The sequence below is a fragment of the Dermochelys coriacea genome, chromosome 9, assembly GCF_009764565.3.
Source record: "Dermochelys coriacea isolate rDerCor1 chromosome 9, rDerCor1.pri.v4, whole genome shotgun sequence".
NCBI classification, from domain to species: Eukaryota; Metazoa; Chordata; order Testudines; family Dermochelyidae; genus Dermochelys; species Dermochelys coriacea.
This window is the reverse complement of record NC_050076.1, coordinates 91,361,464-91,379,903: the sequence shown is the minus strand read 5'-3', so window position 1 is coordinate 91,379,903 and position 18,440 is coordinate 91,361,464. Positions and strand designations below refer to the sequence as shown.

Sequence of the window (18,440 nt, the reverse complement as noted above, 5' to 3'; positions counted from 1 at the left end):
TAACAGCAACTAAGGGAAATCATCACTTGTCACTCAAAGTTTGTCTGCTTGATCAATTATCCAATTGAACAAAAGCACCCTCCCTCGCACCAATGCCCGTGATTTGCCACAAGTATGTAATGGTTCAAAATTCCGTTTTTACAGAGCCCGATTAAAAACGCAGGATTAACTGCATTAAACCTAATTGGGTGGTCCACGGCCTACCCAAGCCCACCTGTGGCTATGCCCCTGCTCTTTCAGACATTTTTAATCTGCCTAAAATCCAGGTCAGTTTTTTAGCAATAATGAAGCAACACCATGAGTCTGGCAGTCAAAAAATGCAAAAATAAAAAATAAATAAATAAATAAAATAATAAAATAAAATAAAAATAATAAATGTGTGAAGGCAAGGCAAGGAGACAAAGCTAAGCAAAAAGAGTTTGTCATCTTATTGTAAAAATCTTGAAGTACTGAATAGTGGACATTCATCAAAAAGTATGGGCGAGGAAACATCTGAATTATCTGACCACTCGCTGAGTTGTGGGGATACCTCAATGACTGCAAAAGTTGAACAAGTGGATTCTGAAGTGACAATGGAACTACAAAATATTGGTAATTTTGTCAAAGTAAGGGAAGAAACCTACCCTTATATTATGGCCAAAATCTGTTTAAATTGGATATGATAGAATATTTCTTCGTAAATAAACCGAAAATCGTAGGTGCTATGGAAAATTTGAGAAAAGAGTATGAGGTTGTAGGACGAAAACAATTTAGAGGTCTTCATGAGTCCCATTTTCTGAGGATGAAGAAAAATGGGACAACCAAAATGAGAATTTGGTTGATTTTTTCGGAAACCACTAAGGCAGTCTACTGTTATGTTTGCAAATTATTCCCTGACCACAGTAAAGGAAAAACAAAACATTCGTCAACAGGCTCTCTAATTGGAGAAATGTTGCAAGACATATTGCTGATCATGAAACTTCCAAAGCTCATATTAATGCTATGTGCAAGTTCATTCCAAGGTGTAAAGTATCTGGAAGAATTGATTCTGTGCTATCGGCGCAGCTTGAAAAAGGAGTGTTCTTATTAGAGGAAAGTGCGGAGAGAGTGTGTTGCCACGATTAAAGTGCTGTCTTCTTTGGGACTACCTTGAAGAGGACATGATGAGTCACCATTGTCAAATCAAAAAAGTAATTTTTTAACCTGCCTTGAATATCTTAGTGAATTTGACAATTTTCTGAAAGAATATGTAAAAAAAAATCATCAATATTGTGGCTCAGGGAAGACCAATTTTTTAATGCACCAAACCTACGATGAATTCATCACTATAATGGCAGAGCGACTCAGAAAGCAATTCACTGATGAAGTAAAGGATGCCAAGTACTATTCCATAATAGTCTATTCAACACCAGATGTGAGTCATGCAGACCAACTAACATTAATTTTAAGATGTGTGACCGGCAATGGTGAAGTTGTAGAGTGATTTCTTTGTTTTGTCCTGCTAAAATCCCATACTGCTGAACGTCTAAAGACAACTGTTTTGGAAATCATTGCAAATTTAGGTTTGGATATCAAAAACTGTCGTGGGCAGAGTGTTGATAACACTGCAAATATGGCAGGAAAATATTCAGGTCTACAGGCAAGACTGAACAATGCAAGGCCCCTCTGTTTATTCATACCATAATGAATGAAGCTGACCATAAATGGTCAGTTTTCAGAGTGGAGGGGTGCCCCCCAGGGGTCTGTTCTGGGACCAGTCCTATTCAACATTCATAAATGATCTGGAAAAAGGGGTAAACAGTGAGGTGGCAAAATTTTCAGATGATACACAATTACTAAAGATAGTTAAGACCCAGGCAAACTGCGAAGAGCTACAAAAGGAACTCTCAAAACTGGGCAACAAAATGGCAGTTGAAGTTTAATGTTGATAAATGCAAAGTAATGCACATTGGAAAGCATAATCCCAGCTATACATATAAAATGATGGGGTCTAAATTAGCTGTTAGCACCCAAGAAAGAGATCTTGGAGTCATTGTGGATAGTTCTCTGAAAACATCCATTCAATGTGCAGCAGCAGTCAAAAAAAAAAAAAAAAAAAAAAAAAAAAACCACAAACAGAATGCTGGGAATAAATTAAGAAAGGGATAGATAATAGGACAGAAAATATCATGTTGCCTCTATATAAATCCATGGTATGCACACATCTTGAATACTGTGTGCAGATGTGGTCGCCCCATCTCTAAAAAGATATACTGGAATTGGAAAGGGTTCAGAAAAGGGCAACAAAAATAATTAGGGGGTATGGAACGGCTTCGTATGAAGATAATAAGACTGGGACTTTTCAGCTTGGAAAAGAGATGGCTAAGAGGAGATATGATTGAGGTCTATAAAATCATGACTGGTGTAGAGAAAATAGATAAAGAAGTATTGTTTACTACTTCTCATAACACAAGAACTAGGGGTTACCAAATGAAATTAATAGGCAGCAGGTTTAAAACAAATAAAAGGAAGTATTTCTTCACACAAAGCACAGTCAACCTGTGGAACTCCTTGCCAGAGGATGTTGTGAAGGCCAAGACCTTAAAGGGGTTCAAAAAAGAACTAAATAAATTCATGGAGGATGGGTCCATAAACGGCTATTGGCCAGGATGGGCAGGAATGGTGTCCCTGGCCTCTGTTTGCCAGAAGCTGGGAATGAGCGACAGGGGATGGATCACTTGATGATTACCTGTTCTGTTCATTCCCTCTGGGGCACCTGGCACTGGCCACTGTCGGAAGACAGGATACTGGATGGACCCTTGGTCTGACCCAGTAGGGCCATTCTTATGCACCATGTTCCAGGCACTCCTTAAAATTTAATCTGCAATGCTGAAGCTGAATCTTGTGACGGAGCTACACCTTTTTTTGACTTTGTTCAAAACGTGTATGCCTTTTTTCGGTTTCCCCACATTGGTGGAGTATGCTATAATCACGCTTGGAGCGGTCAAATGAAAAACATTTGATAGTCAAAAGAATTTGTGATACCAGGTGGTCTGCTGGTGCAGATGCTGTTTTGGCTTTGAAAATGAGCTGATGATGATATAAAGAAAACCTTATTAGACATAGCCACATCAAATTCTGAAAAACCACATGTGAAAACTGAAGCAAAATCATTAGCGCAAAAATTTGAAAAGTAAGATATTGCTGTTTTTACTCTTGTGGAACCATTTACTTCAAAGAATTAATGCCATTAGCAAATTGCTGCAAAAAGTTGATACAAATTTATTGAATGCTGCACAATTGTTAGCCTCAGTTAAAAGTTTTGTCATGGAAGTTCGAAATGACTGTAGCTCAGTGGAAGCAGAGGCACTAACATTAACAGAAAATATAGGTTTTTCTGATATATCTGATGAGAAGTGTAAAAAAAAAGCAACTAGAGACAATGTAATCAATTTAAAAAAGGGAAAGAAGATCATTAAGATCATCAGTGTTATTTGTGACAAAGTAATAGTGCAATTGCAGAGTAGAGGTGAATCTCTAAAGAAAACTTGATTATGCATGTTTTTTGACAGAAGTATGGACGAAAATGCTAAAAGCCACTACAGTAATAAATTAAGTGAATTCTACCGAAAGGACATAGACACAAATCTTTTTGAAGATGAAGTGAAACATTTCATTAAATTTTATCAAAAATGATGGCGGTTGATTTTGTAAAGAAAATCTGAAGAAACATTCAATTTGAAAAAAATTTTTTTTCAGAGGAAGTTAACTTTTATTTTCCATTCATGGATCATCTATACTTCCCCCCCCCCACACACACACACACACGTCACGTTAGCAAAATACAAATACAAGCTTTCATCGAGACCAGAAGTTCTCAAACTGTGGTACAAAAACTCCATTCAGGTGGACTGAGGAAAAGTTAAGGTGGTTTTTTTTTTTTTTTTTTTTTGTAATAAAGCGCTCTTATCCAAAGCACTTTACAATAGTTAGCTAACAGTACAAACAACATTTGGAAAGATCATTAAGTGGTCCGACGAGATCCTCAGAAATTTTCAAGTGGTCTGTGAAAAAAAGTTAGACTACAAAAACAATCAAGGTACCTGACTTTATAATATAGGAAAAGGATGAAGAAAAAAAAATAAAAGAATGAAAAACCAGGGGGGAGATAAGAGAGAATGTTCTTTTTCTTGGCTGGGGCCGAGGAGGGGGGGGCGCACCCAGAAAATGAAGCTGTGCACAGGACTCCACTAACTCTAAATCTGCCACTGACTCCACCCACAAGTCTTTTTTTCCCTTTTCAACAACCCTCTTTCCCCAAGCCCGGCCAAAATTTCTCCACAGCACAACCGTCTTTTCAGGAAGTCAGGATCAAAGTTTGCATTAAAAGGAAAGAAGCCATTAAATATGCTCAACTAAGAGTGTAACACCTCCCAGCCTCAGAATACTGAATCGTTACAGGTTTCAGAGTAGCAGCCGTGTTAGTCTGTATTCGCAAAAAGAAAAGGAGTACTTGTGGCACCTTAGAGACTAACAAATTTATTTGAGCATAAGCTTTCGTGAGCTACAGCTCACTTCATCAGATGCATTCAGTGTAAATTGCTATTTACTAAACAGCCACAGCTCCCTCCAAGCTACAGTACTTAAAAAAAATCCATATTGTCCTATTTTGCATGATTTTGATGGGCTTTTAAAGTCCAAATACAACTTCAGTAATAGAGATGAGCTGCTGAGAATTCACCTCCCGTCCTATAGTGTCTCCCTCTAGCAGTCATTGTACTACCCTATCAGCATTATAAAAATGAATTAGGCATTTGCATTGAACCAGCATCCTGGGCTATGCTACACATGTGGACGCTGAGCTCAGCTGTTAGATCAAATCTATTTTGGATTTAGTGCAATCAGCTTTTCGCCATAAGCTTCAAAACCCTATCACAAATAGGTCTATTGATCAATCAAATTAGCAGATAGCATAATTTTCCCCCTTGACTAAAACAAAAGTTAAATCTAGTTTTTAAAGATCATACAAAGCTAAATGGCTCCAGTTTGTATTTTCCAGTGCTCCTTCAGACCACAAAAGTTACAGTTCAAATGTCAAGCAACAATGGAAATATGACAGTTTTAGCAAGACAGCTCTACAATCAAAAGAAATCTTGTCCTTTGATGTGGAAGATAAATGATACAATATGCCAGAATTTAAGGAGCAAAAAGGTTTTATTAATAAATATTAATTTAGATACAAAACCTACTCCAATAGACTTTAAATCTGGTCTTTATTTGGCCATTTTCTGACTCAAAGTGTTTTGCCAATATTTATTAGTTAAGACTTTACCCATCTGTAAAGTAGGTATAAAGATTCTCCCTTCATGTGATCTTGAAACTAAATGTAATTGAGCCCCAAAAGTCTCAAAACCTTATAGTGACAGCACCAGCCCACTGAAGTGAATAGAAAAACCCTGCATTAGACACTGATTGAATTAAACCTTTTTAAAATACAGCTGGTTTGAGGCTGTCTTCAAATAACTGTTAGACAATAATAATTGAATGCTAATAGGCAAGTCCAGCTACCATGATTTTTTCATTGCAGTTATGGAGAGGCATTATGCCTTTCAGATCATCTCTTTCTTTTTCCTAATGTTTTGTTATGTTCTTTCTTCTGTAATGTCTACCTTTCCCATGTATTCTGGTTAAAGTGGTGATCAACAGGATTTCACATGGAAGTTCTGTCCTGTTTTTTTCACTGCTCCTTATATATTGTAAATGTTTGTTGCATTAGATTTTATTTCAGGTAGGGGAAAAAAATCTATTTGAAATGAAGTGGAAGGAAAGCGTTCAATAAAAGTGTTCAATAAAACTGACAAATTTGCCCCAGATCTTAACTCATTTTTACAGAATGGGCCAGATTATGAGTAATTTACATCAGTGCAAATGAGATCAAAATTTGGTGCAATGTTGATTTCATGCTGGCTAGCTTTTCCTGTTTAGTTTTCATCTGTTATACATTTATATAATCACTTTATAATCTCATCTGCTCACTAAGAGTCTTTCTAGAACTTCATTAAAATTTAATCTTTTTTTCAATTTGGTAATTTTTTAATGTACAGTGATGATTCAGCTGACAGGCAGCATCTGAGTCAAATCAACTCCTGCATTTACACAATTTTACAGCTGGACTGACTGAGGCATATGGAGGTCAAATGACTTATTCAAGGGCACACAAAGAATAAACATCTAGCAGTAGATCACATAGCTATTATTGTCCTAAGTATGAAATAGTGATTTGAGAGAGAGAGGAAACATAAGAGTTTTTCCAAACTTTCAATGAACAAATATTCAAGTTACAAAACAATAAGCTCTAGTAGAAAAATATTTGTTGAAATATTTTAAAACAGCCTCACAATTTAAGAGTCTAAGTCAAGCAGGGTCGTAGTCCACTGGCTATGTTGTAACTTACTTGTACTTTAGAAAGAACAGTTCTGAAAGATTATGGATAATATGCCTTGGACTGTGGGCATCTGTCATGGTAATGTAGAGAGAAAATGACAAAATATCAATAGAAATCCATGTGAGAGTACAGGCATTAGTTGATTGAATCCTTGGAACTTCACCGTTTCTGAAGCGTAATGAGAGCTGACAGACAGTGCTGTGGCTGGTGTATCAATACAGCGGATGTAACATTGCCAGTCTTTCAATCAGCTGTACTCACCATGTGCAACATGCAAGCTTTCCCACGGCACTAACCCATTAGGTAAGGGTTTTTCAAAAATGCAATATGTATATTGATTTTTGCTGATAAAAATATCAGGTCAAATAAAGGCATGGCCATTCGCAGCAACATTTTCAATACTCTTTGGGTCATGAGACACTGGAGTGCAGAGAGGGTGAAGGAATTCCCAGAGGGACGACAGATTCTCTCTGGAGCGGTGCGAAATTTCTCAGCTGCCAAACGGGACTCAAGGGAGGGTCCTGGGCCCACTGCACACGCTGAGTAACCCCACTGTGGGACAAACCAGGACTGATAGAGACCAGAGGTAAGACGTTCCCCTCTCCTATGACAGAGCAGCAAAAGAGCCACTCCACAGATGCTGCTGGGGACACAGGATTGCTGGAGTCCCAACAGCCGCTGCATTATCTCCCTGTAGGGATGGAATGGTTGGTGCATGGGCATAGTTACAGACCTACTAGCCTGGTCTTTGATTCTCTTTCAACTTGCTCCCACAATCTTTCCCCCATTGCATAGGCCTGGTGGGAGCCCCTGTAGTGCAGAGATCCACAGTGCAAAGGACCCCTTACTAGGTGTCTCAGAAGCCAGCCACAACCTACAGAGAGACAGCATATTGGTTTCTCTGTGTCCTTGCCTGTCTGCTCCCATGGGCCAGGGAGGAGGGAATGGAAAGGATTTAAAGCTTAACCATAGCAGAAAGGATTTTGGAGAACACTGTGCTCTTCCCTCCTTGCCATGCCCAATAAGTACAAAACCGATACATTAATGAATTACTTGCATTAAGCACAAACAAAACAAAACAAAAAAAAAAAACCAAACAAACAGTTTCCTGTATAGTTGTAAGTATCAAAACAAAACTGACTTTACTGGATCCAATTTGCAGCTGGCGTTCAGATTGCGGGGGCATATTTTAAACCAATAAATCTCCTGCTGAGATGCAGAGTTTTTATTTTTGAAGCAGTCAATAGGAACTGCCTAGCAATCAACATGGCATTCATCTTTTTTTGTTGTAAGTTTGAGTCAACACAGACCTACAGGCTTGTATCTGCTACTCTCCACGCTCCTTCAATATACAGCTTCCATTAATAACCGCAACATTTTTCATAGCAACAGCACTTACATAGAGCTTTTCATGTGGAAGAACTAATGAGGCCATAGGTGCTGGAACTAGGAGTGCTGCCTCACCCCTTGGCTTGAAGTGGTTTCCATTATATATAGGGTTTACCATTTAGTTCAATGGATCTCAGCACCCCCACTATAAAAGTTGTTCCAGCACCTCTGAATGAGGCCTCCCAACATGAGGGGCAATGCAAGGATCACTAGCCCCATTTTACAAATGGGTGTGGTTGAAGGCAGAGTGCTTAGCTGAGTTACCAAAGCCACAATGGGAGGTGGCGACATAGCCATAGTTCCCAGGGTTGTGGTCACACCACTCCCCTTTGCCAGCTAAATACATTCCATGCCCAAGTACTATACATTTGTAAAATAAAGAATAAAAGGAGAAGCGATCACCGTTTCCTTGATGTTTGTATAGAAAAGTCTGAAGAATCAATGTCACTGTATTTTGCATGGGTTTGGGGAATAAACATGGCTGCTGCATTGCCTCTCTGTAGCGGTGGAATGGCTGGTGCATCTGCCCTGTCTTTAATCGTTCCTTAACTTGCGTCCTGAGTCACACCCCCATCTTGGGCCTGCTGGGAGGAGCCTCTGTGGTGCAGAAATCCACAAGGGAAAGGAGATGCTGACCCCTTGCTCAGTGTCTCTTTCCTCAAGAATAAATGCTGAAGGCAATAAAGTCTCAAGAATACATGGCCATATATTCTACCAGGCCTGGGAAATAGATATCTTTTTTCCTAAGGAAAAGTAACAATGCAAACTGGCCCAGTTTGTCATACAAGGTTTGGTTGCAGCTTTGTCAACCATTTTCCTTCAGATAAACATGCCAGCTTAATTCAAGTTCAAGCTTCGATTCTTGTACTGAACGCCATGCATCATGAGATGGAGCCACATACACGATGGTCATGCCCATAACCTGGTCCTCCATGCTGCTATCCTCCCTCAAGGCTCTCTCCTTAAAAGAGATTCTTCTAGCTGTAGCAGAACAATTTTGAAAAATTCAACCTTTTTTGTAGGCCCGTGTGAAAGAGTGCAAGGGGGAAAGTACTATCCCTTTAAGGGACAGGCTGGAGCCTGCAGCCTGGGGATAATCAACAATGCCCCTGCCTTGCGCACTGGGGTACAAGTTATATAAACAGGACCAGAAGAAGGCTGCAGACTCCAGTTGGTCCTGTATAGGGACAGTAACTTTTCCCTATGCACTCTTTCACTGTCCTGATTGCAGGTTTTTTTTGATAGATTTCAGAGAAAGTGGGATTCAAGCAACATTAGAATTCAGATGACACTGTTCATCAGAAACTAACAGACAGGTTACATTCCAGCCTGACTTACTTTTTTAACATCTCTGTAGAGGATGGTTCTGCTTTGAGAAGTGGTGGTGGATGCAGTAGCATCTTCTTTCTCCAAAGATCTGCTCCTTGTGAGCATATTCAAAGTCTCATATACTGACTTTAGTTTCAGAAATCCATTCTGACTAATTTCCTCTTGTGACCGGAAGCCAGCTGAGGTCACTCAATTAGGGCAAACGGCAAAGAATGGGTCAGACAATCCCCAAAGCTGGTGGATATTCCAATGCTTAGATTTTCCCAGCCAGCACTAAACAGGTTCTGTTATACCTTACTGGTTACTCAGAAGTCCAAAACACAGTTCCTTTAAAGTAACCCAGCCTCAGGCTTCCACCTAGTTACTCAAGTCAGATATGATGAGGATTAATGAAAATTTTATAAGAAAAAAGAAAAGAAAAAGAAAAGTTTCTACCGATCCCAAAAAAAAAAAAAAAAAAAAAAAAAAAAATCAGACACATTACTTCCCAGGTTAATGAATATTCCAGATCTTACCCAAATATACGCTTCTAGCCAATTCTTATTAACTAAACTAAAATTTATTTAAAAAAAAAGAGAGTATAGGTTAAAAGATCAATATACATATAGACATGAGCTTAATTCTTGAGGTTCATATTCATAGCAGAGATGGTGAGCTGTGTAGTTGCAAAGAGTTTTTAGAATTTAGTCCATAGGTTATAGTCCAATGTCCAATATCATATTCAGGGTGTTCCAGCTTAACTGGGACCTCAATCTTGCGACTCAAACTTCCCTTGGTAAAGCTTAAGCAGATCTGAGATGACAGGATCAGGACCCAAGGATCTTTTATACAATTTCAGGCCTTCTTTGACAAGTTGGAGTCCCTTGGCTTATAATAGGCAATCAGGGCAACTTTGAAGTAGGTCCATCACCGGTACATAGCTACACGAATTAACATAAGGCAATTGCCCGTTTTTCCCACCATTTGCAGATGATTGGTTACACATTTCAAAGAGAGATGAATACAGCGATATTCTATGTTTACAGTTCATTTAAATGCTAGGATGTTCTTTTGATCTCTGAATTAACAGAATACAGCATAGACAGGGACTGTTGATTACATTGTTGACCACTACCAATATATATGTCAATATACAAACATTATCTCCCCATATGTCTTTAAGGGTTGAATTTGAGTAATTCATCCTGCAGGACACTTAAACCTTTCTGGTCATGTGTCACACCTCCCATTAGACCACCAGAGCAAACACAAGGCAGTGAGCTGGGTTCTGTTCTTGCTCACGCACCATCAACCGAATTGTTTACTAAATTCCACTGACAGGGCCAAATTCTGCCCTCAGTTTCCCCTCTCCAATCCCCCCTGAAGAAGATTCTAGAGTTGATCATAGTGAAGCCAATAAGAATATTGCTCAACTTTCAAGTCCCCTGAGAAAATTAGACCTGGAAGCTATTGAAACACTACAAATGTGGAACCTCACCGTGCTTTGTATGACGAGCACAGCAAAACTGCACATTGAGGGCCAGATTCTGATCCCCTTACTCATGTTGAGTAGTATCTTACTCTACAAATAGTCCTACTGAAGGTAGCTGCTAGTACAAGTCAGGGGATCCGAACCTGACCCTGCGTTACCGGATATCAAAAAAGGATGCGCAGCCTCTTCTACACTAGATTGATCTTGTTAAAAAAATTTCCCACTGTTGCTACCATCACCATGAGAGCGCTAATGGAGACAGGCCACTGGCTGCTTTAAGCAGGCATAATAGCATAGTAATTAAAACACTCCCATTGTGATCAGCACTGGTCATAGTGAGAATGAGAAGTTTAAGAAAGAAAAAAACCCTCTAGTGACAGTGAAGCTGATGACTGATAGGATCTTAATAAAGACTAATTTGCATGCAGAGAGAGTTTTCATCCTGAAACTTAAGAAAGGTTAAAGGCCTTTTCCCTAAGGATCACAAAGTAATAACAGCCACCAGGAAGGCTGGATAAGCAGTAAGAGGATATTTAATATATCAATAAAAATTCTCTCTGAGGATCACCGAGGGGTCATAATTCCCTGAGGCCTCAGACAGTGCTCGTCTCCATGCCGTACAGGAGATCTCCAGAGCAAGGAACAGTTTGTAGAAAAGGCCATATTCATCACTTTCTTATTCTTGATTCAGGCAAACCTCATCTTGACCTCAAATGAGGAGGTTTACCTGAGTAAAGAGCAGGGCCCAAAGCCGCTGAGTTCTTTTCCCCCACAGTTTGCGTTCCGGAGGCTTTTCCTGACAGAGTTTCTGAAGAATTTCTGCTACCCAACAGTGTCCGAAGCATCATACTCTGCCCTCCTAGCGTGCATGTAGCACTAATGGAAAGCAGCTGGTGTGCTGAATTCTAGTAATGTAACAGAAGGAAATGCCTTTCATACAGCCACACAGGCTCAGTCTGTAATTGTGTGAAAAGCCAAAGGGATAAGAAGGGGGAAGGGCAAAATGAGACAAAAAAAAACATTCATAAGCTACCCTTCAAAACTAGGTAGAAATACAAACAGGTGTTAACAACACTGGAACAAGGAACACTGACGCCTCTTTATGTTGTATGGTGCAACACCTCCATCAGTTCATTCCCCTGTCTACAATCACAAGACTCAGGCCCAGATCCTCAAAAGCACTGAGGCACCTAACTTCCACTGATTTCAATGCTAGCCCTTCCACACTAAGACTGTGCTACTTGCAACCGGGTTAGCCAAACCCCCTGCATAATGATCTACAGCATGTTTTCTCCAAGACATTTTGCAGGAAAAAATATCCTGTCCACACAAGTCAGGAAAAGTATGCCGGAACCATGTTTTAAAAGACTGAAGCACATACCAGTTAGGACCTCAGTGTGGGCAGGATTTTAGCCAATATTATGGGCCAGATAGATCCTTTGCTGTTGTAAAGCAGCATCGACTCATTGTAAAGCTATATTGATTTGCACCCAATAAGAAATCGGTCAAAACTTTTTCCCCCACACAGCAATTCGTCCTCTAATCTGCCACCAGGAAACTTTTAGGAGACAGTTGGAATGAGGCTGCCCCTTCCCAGATGTCTTGTTCTTCCACAATCATTATTTTAACATCCATTATTTTAGGATGGGAATCAGCAAAGAGTTATCCAGGAACTGCACTGGGAGACTTAAGTGCATTGTTGGCCTTATGTGAGCTTTTCAAAGCTTCTTGACCCTGAGAAATTTGGAGGTGGTTTGGGAAACATACATTTAAGATCCTCGAGGATACTGCAGAACGCTGACTTCACCAGTTGGAGAGTGGATACATCCAGAAAGCCTTGCTGCCCATGGAAATGTTGCAAGAGCTCAGCAACAGGAAATGTCAAGCCACTATCGCTAAACAGCAGACATTCCTCATGCTAACGGAGTCAAAATGCCAGAGACTTTGGTATCAGGATGAAACCAACACTGACTGTGAGACTCAGTCACTCCACATGCTTAAAAACAAAACAAAAATGATTCAAATAGTTAGGCAATGGGCATGCTGGAACTGCTGTCTACTGTACTAAATACAATCCTTCCACTGTTACCTGGTCCTCTCCACCCCAAACTGTTTAGCTCCACATTTTGCATCTCATCCTACGTTTCGACCTTAAACTCTTTTGGACACAGATTGTCTTTTATAGGATAGCCTAGTGGACAGAGCACTGGACCAGGACTCAGAAGACACGGGTGCTATTCCCATCTCCACTGCTGGATACTGGGTGAGCGTCATCACCCTGTGCCTCAGTTTCCCCATCTGTAAAATGGGGATAATGATACTGAAAGCACTTTGAGATCAATGGATGAAAGGCACTATGTAGGAGCTAAGTATTGTTGTTATAATTACAGTGCCTAGTACAATGGTCTTCCAGCCCGCTTGGGACCTCTTGCATTTTACCACAATACAAATTATAAATGGCAACAACAACAACAACATTGCTGGTCTACATCCTTTACGTATCTACATGTCTGAGTCTCACAGTTATCTCATCTAAAGGCACGATCTTATTGTAGGTAACAAAATCGAAAGGACCTGGACCCAAAAGAGAGATTCTGGAGTCTTTTTAATAATGAATTATACTTCATAAACACTAACAATGAAGAAAATAGACTAAAAAACCAACAATGAACTGAATGCCAGTTTTAAGACATCTGATATTAAGAGCGTGTCTAAACCTTTTTTAGATCCTCTCCAAAACCAGCCAATTATCCCTCAATTGGTAGGTTACAAAGTAACTGGAGGTGGGGGGTGAGGAACGCTTCACATGGATTCCAATTTGCCCAGGGAAATGCAATCTAAGAGGATTTAATACAGATATTTAGTGACCCAGGAATTCGAAGTGCACAGAGGAAAGGAGATGCTGGCAGAAACTTTCAGAGGTTTAGCTGTGCCATAAAAATTCACTCTAGTAAAAACAGTCAATCCTCTTTAGGGTGTGAGAGTGCAAATAAAATGCAGGCTTGATAATCTCAGATGCTGCTCTTGGCAGTAAATTTGGGAAATCTCTCCATCTGCCCTCCCACAATTCAGCTGGTGGCAACATCTACTGCAAGTCCTCAGCGTGGCCCATTTTCGTGACGTTTTCACCATGACAAGATTTTGGCAGGGACCAGAGACCAGTCTCAGGAGGACAGAGAATTTCCAGCCCTCTAATGAATTTAAGCCCTCCCTGGGGAGAGAATCTCCCTCTGATTGGCTGCTGAACCCACTGCCTTCCTCTTGGGGCTGAGCAACCAATCAGAGCCGCTTCTGGAAAAGCTCCGTCCCCTTCCCCTTCGCCTCAGCAGCCTAAAGCCAGTCTCTGAGGAGAGAGCTAAAGAGCCCAGTCGTAAAGGGCAACTCCCCTTCCCCATCCCCTCCTAGGAGCAACAGGCACTGGGGGCCCCAGCTTCTCCTCCCTCCCTTGGCAGTACCCTGCCTGGGAAGGAGCGGGGTGGGAGGGTGAAGAGCTTCTGGAGCTGGCCCCTCAGCCTGGAAAGGAGAGAAGGAACCTCACTGCAGCACCCCAAGGCCTGGGAGAGTGGATAACCCCTGGAGGGGCAGAATTAATAGGAGGGGATTGCGTATGGGAACAGGATCAATGTAGTGATGGGGGGGGGGGGGGCGAGCTCATTCAGTGGGATCTAAAAATCACCTCGTCCAGTAAATGGCAATGGGATGCTGGCCAGTGAGAAAGTTAAAGCAGGAAGGCCACACTTCATGCGTACAATGGGACCAGATTCTCAGCTTGAGTAAATCAATAGAACCATTGCTGATTTACACCAGCGAAGAATCTAGCCCTTTGTATTTTGAAAGTGGAGGAGCACATGACACACACTGGAAGAAAGCGTCTATAGATGGTGCATCAAAGAAAATGCAAAGCAAATATTCGGAGAAGGAGCTGAAGGGACCAACATAGGGAAGGGGGAATAGGAGGAAATAAGAATTGAAAAATAAATATTAGAAAAAGAAGGGGTAGGTGGGGACAGAATTCTGTAGGGTCTTTGGGGTCAGGCCAAGAGCTGCAGAGAAGGAATTAAGGAGGAGGGGAGCAATGATACAATTTGTATTTTTTTTTAAGCAGCAAGAGGGATTCCACCTGGCAGGTTATTCTTGGGATGATGGGGCTTTTGGTACCATTAATTAGGGCCTTAATTACAAATCTAGTAAATTCCCATTGTTAAACAAACATTAGAGCTCAGCCTAGGGAAGGAGAACATTCACTTGATCTATGGGGTATTTTTGATCATTCATAATCTAAAATGTAAAACCTAAACCACAAAACCAGACCAACTCTTATCTGTAGGGAAACAGGAGAAAGTTGTCCAACTTTGTTCATCCCAGTAAGAGTCAGAAACAGAAAGCCAGCTTTTTACCTTAAATAATTTTCCCCTTCTTGATCTACTGGGGGTGCACACAAGATTTAATCCAAGCTGCTGATGTGAATGGAAGCAGGTATTTTTAATCCTGGTGATTACTCAATGAGCTCTGGCTGCATTTTCCTGCTGTCTGCCTTTCATACCCTTGCTAGTGTGAACAAGTCCCCCAGAGCCTGGCCAACGTAAGCCTCATGGAATTAGTTCCAATTGGATTTAAAACAGGTGTCTGAGGTCTCACACATCCATACGACATCAAACACTCAGGCGACGTAGTAGCAACAGAGACTAAACTTCACTATAATGATGGCACATAGCCCGTCATGCCCTGCAAGTGGGTGGAAGTTCGCTTTAAGATCAAGCTAGTCAGATGTTCTAGTGACTGATCAGTCACGTCAGCCATCCTTTTAGTCTTATCCACTAACTCAAAACCAACCAGACAAACAAAACAAGGAATAGGGCTGCATAAAATGTCCTTTCATGTATTTTCATCCTGGAGATTTGTTTCCTACCAATGAAAGAAAGTCTGTCTATATAGATGTCTATCTAGGTACTTATACAGCCCTTGTCACCAGATAGAGTACGCATGCATGCATGCACGCACGCACACACACTCTCCCTCTCTGTTACAATTTGTTAGTCTCTAAGGTGCCACAAGTACTCCTTTTCTTTTTACTCTCTCTGTGTTACTCAGAGGATTGCCACCCCAGCAGACAAGCAGGCAAACTCCTTACATAGATTGTAAAGGGAGAATGGACTATTAGAATCATCTCATCTGAGCTCCTGCATAACGCAAGCCATAGAAATGCATCCAGTAATTCCTGTATAGAACCCAGTAAATTGCAGCTCAAGAAGAGCACATCTTTTAAAAGTCATTTAAAGGTGCAGTACACAAAAAAGAGAATTGTAACATCTTCCCTTTATTTACACAGCTACACCCAATGCTGTTACTCTGGAGAGGAGTAGCCAATTAAGAATCCTGCTGGCAAAAGCTCAAAGCTGAAGGCAGCAATGGTGTTTGCTGAAACCCATAGTGACACCACTTCATGACAATAACCATGCCACTAACTGGAAGGATGCAGTAGCCCACAAGACATCCCTATTCATCTATCAAGCAACCCAGGGGACTCCAGTGAGGGAAGGTAGGACCTGTGGATGGAATGACAGCATCTCCTGTTCACAGATATCTTGAGTGTGATACAAAAGCTTACCCACTTTCTGAATTTCACTTTGTTAACAAACATAACAAATCATAAACCTCAGACTTTTTTCCCTGAGCTTGGCTGTTTCTAGGATTTTTTCCTCCAGGATACCCACCTCTATGCTGTCCAAGCAACAGCATGAGAACCAACCAGGACACCCACCTACCCTTCTCAATATCTCTCTAGCTCAAAGGAAGATATTTTAACCTCTTTTGTAACTAACAGAAGCAACCTCGTCTGGTTGCCAAAGTGAATCAGCAAAATCACTCCACATCCCAATCAGGTTTCTAGCCACTGACATGTTGCTCCAGTTATATACGGTAGTTTGATGGTAAACAGAATTACACCAAAGACAGCATGAGCCTTTTCCTTAGGGCTACATATTTCTCAAAATACATCCCACTTGAATCTGAGTGACTGTGTGACTCAAGAGCTCCACAGTTGGACGAGAGTTATACATATGTTGTCTGGCAAACATAGCCGCATATTTCTCAGAATGAATAAGCATTAGTGAATTCTTTATGAATAAGAGTCAAAGAGCATGATTCACTTAATTAGCACCAGACTTCTGGAGTTACAAGGCCAAAAGAAACAGCCCCAACAAAAACTGTAAGTTGGAGCACCCTCTTTGTTCCTTAACCATTCATGCCAAAGCTAACTCGTGGCTTGTCTACCCCCAAACATTATACTGCTTAAAACTATACTGGCCCTCCATACTAGAGTTTGCATCAGTATAACTATTAGGAGGGGTTTTTTTTTGTTTGTTTGTTTTTTAACCTAACTAGCATAAAAGTTCTGTGTAGATCATGCCTCTGTTTTCTAATCTAGATCATTCTGGAAAAGCTGAAGTGCTGGTGCTATCTTGATTGCAAATATAATAAATCAGCAATCACTGCTTAGAGTTTGTAAATAGCAAAGGCAAAATCAGATAAAACTGTAAGTAACTGTATTTTTGTGTGTTTGTACGCTGCTTAGCGCAGTAAGGCCCTGGTCCATGACTAGGTGCTACTCCAATAACAATAATTAATGAAAATAAAATAAGATAAGAGCTGGGAAGAGCCAACAGGCCTGCAATTAATTTGTTAATTTGTTTCTAATATTTTATTTAGTAAAACTCCTTGGTTATTGTTTTACCAGCCTTGAAAAACAAACGAAGTGATTTGATTCAGGATTGAAAGGTAGTCTAATATCAGATAAAGCTTTGTGCATCTTCTGCTTAACTACTTTCTTACAATACTCCTCTGAGCACCAACTTTCAGAATTACAGCTTCCCCCATATTATGCCAGGGGGACTGTTTTTCCTTTCCCCCCTGTGATAGATTCACTCTGGTATCAGAGAAAGCTGGGTGGCATTTGGCTCTAGGTCTCACTACACCAATTCAATTAAGTCCTGCATTTGAAGTGCAAATCGGACCTAATAAACATTTTGCTGTAACCAGCTGTAGCAAGGTTTCAGCTTTTAAAGCCAAATCTAGATCATCATATTGGAGATTTTAAACTCTTGGGGGCTCTATGTATGACAAGGAAATTATGGCAAATCTGTCCAGATGGTTGGAAGGATACAAAGCCAGATACTTTAGGTTGTCTACACTGCAACTGGAGCTCATGTGATTGCAGCTCGGGAAGGTGTACCCATGATAGGTTTAATCTAGTTGCAGAGCTAAAAATAGCAGCAAAGATGTGGCGGAACGGACCCTGCACAGGCTGGACAAGCCCTGGATACGTACTCTTATTGCTAATCCATGCCACAAATAACTTCACGGCTATTTTTAGCTGTGCTAGCTAGATTAAAGCTAGTATGGGTACACCTACTCAAGATGTAAGCACACCTCCGACTGTAGTGTAGATACAACCTTTGAGCAATACAAGTTCTCCTCAACAAAGATGCTACAATGAAAACTATGATTAAATATTTTCACATCTCAGTCTTATAAAATAAGATAAACACAGAATTCACATTTAAAATGCTAGAAAGAATGCCACCGTAAAGGGAATCACCTTCACACCTTTTGGGGTTGCGTCTACCTTAAAGGGTTCTGTTTGATTTTTAAAAAATGGGGAAAGAATTATTTCAGTTGTGTCGCCCCCAAATTCCCATTAGTATGATGTTAGGAAAATGTCCTTACTTGCTAAAATGGAACGACAAATACCCAGTTAGAAGGTTTGTGACTGCAGCCAATAAATATATCTGCAAAAATAAATACCATCCACAGAAATGAGGGGGAACAGAATAAAAATTAGGAGATATG

General features: G+C 40.5%; 1 protein-coding gene across 17 annotated transcripts in view; it reads right to left on the bottom strand.

The window, feature by feature from the left end:
* The window catches only part of KIAA1210 (KIAA1210 ortholog), a 93,219-nt gene that overhangs the window by 41,051 nt on the left and 33,728 nt on the right, over window positions 1–18,440 (bottom strand). The window lies entirely within an intron of this gene.